The sequence below is a fragment of the Ambystoma mexicanum genome, chromosome 4q (assembly GCF_040938575.1).
Source record: "Ambystoma mexicanum isolate Mex_15411 chromosome 4q, UKY_AmexF1_1, whole genome shotgun sequence".
Lineage (NCBI taxonomy): Eukaryota > Metazoa > Chordata > Amphibia > Caudata > Ambystomatidae > Ambystoma > Ambystoma mexicanum.
Window position 1 is genome coordinate 126,438,463 of NC_090928.1, and position 1,861 is coordinate 126,440,323.

Genomic DNA, 1,861 nt, shown 5'->3' on the forward strand with positions numbered 1-1,861 from the left:
TGTTTAAATGTCATAGTTTTAAACTTAGAATCAGCATTCTAGCTGCATATGTAAACATTGTCTTGACTTAAACTGGGTAACAAAAAGTGACATTTTATCTGAAACCTGGCTTAAGGAACTGAATTCTGCCCACCAGCTACCCCCGACAGGAGATGAAACTTGAGTCACAGCTGTGTTCCCAGGCCTATCTGCCTTTTGCTGGCCACACTAAGGATATGCCATCTCTCTGATAATTGAATTAAGGGGAGCCCCCACAGAATACAGGAGCTCTGAACAAAGCCCTGTCCTGACTCAGGCAAATGTTTTATTGGCGGGAGTCGTAAATGGAGCTTCCTCCTGGAAGGACAGGGGAGGAGCACTGCCTGTGAGAGCAAGCTGGCTTGGCAGAACTGGAAAAACCAGAAATTCAACCTTGTGCTGGGGGGAAACCACACCCCTTTGGGGCCAGAACATAACTCTAAAAAGATGAATAACTCATAGTACGGACTTGTGAAAATTATTTAAATGATACCATAATTCTTGTGATTTTTCTGCCCACATTTTAAGACGTGTTAGGACCCGGTGGTATGTTCAGGGGGGTTTTAGCGGAAAAGAGGATATTACTCAAAATGTGTGCATGTGAAAAATCTGACACTTCATCAACTAATGTCCATACTCCTTGCGCACATGTGTGTAAATTTGGGTTAATGTCCGAAATTGCAAAATCAGTTAAAAAGTGCAAATATTGCCATTTCTGAATGCAAGCTCCCAGGAAGAGCAGATTTGAACAGGGGATACCTCCTGTGATATGTGAAGGGTGCATGTAATTTTAAACAAATGTGTACCTGTGCAAATATGTTTTTTTTATCAAATATAGATTGTGTGCAATTTGACAGGGGAGGATCCTCTGACCCATAAAACCTACAGCATCACTCTGACTCACAGTTCCTTCCCCAATCATGGGAGAGGGGAGAATTGGGCCAATGGGCAGTTGAGAGAGGGGCTGGCTAGTGATGCTGCACACACACCCATTTTCAAAACACATAAAAGCAGACAGTCAGGACAGATAGAGACCTTCAAATCCATTTGCAGCGGGACGCTCTGCCGGGAAAATCTATACTTTACCTACATCAATCTCTAGAGAAAGCTGTGCAGAAAGATCCAGACTTCAAGTCCATCAATCTCCAGAATCCAGAGAGAGAGCAGACCCAGGCCAGACCGCTGTTAGCAGAACCAGAGAGAGCTGACCCAGATCACTGTGAAGTGCAGAGACCAGAGTCCAGTCTAAAACCTGACCAGATCCGTGGCGAGGCCCATTTAATTCAAGAATATAGTGTGAGTACCTAGCAAACTGTGCAGAACCAATCTCTTAGTGAAAATAATATAATTCAATCTATTTTAATCTAAGTAGAACTGCCTCCTAACTGTCACCTGTCATTTGTAAAGCTGTCACCTGTCATTTTCTAGTTGCAAGCTGCACTTGTCTTTTGAACTTTAAAATTTCAAATCTGAAAAACGACCTTCACAAAATCGCTCATATCTCCGCGACCGTTTGTCTTAGAGACTTGCAGTAACTTTCATCTGGAAGCTGAGATCCTAGGCTGTCCTAGGACCCCAAAACGATAGTGATAGTCCTTGTAGTTCCTCTGTAATCGCGCCCGGCGCACCCGCGAATTTTACCGCGATTTGCAAATTTCTTCACGTGTAAAAATCTGCTGCTGCTTGCCTTCCATTTGCCAGAAATTCGTTTAACCTGCTAGTTACTCCTAGATCCTTGCTAAAGTGAGCCTGGGCTAATATTAACTTGATACCACTCACCCTGAACCTCCTAGAGGGAATTAAAAGCATTTTAGCATATTTTTCACTTCATTGCCATCACATA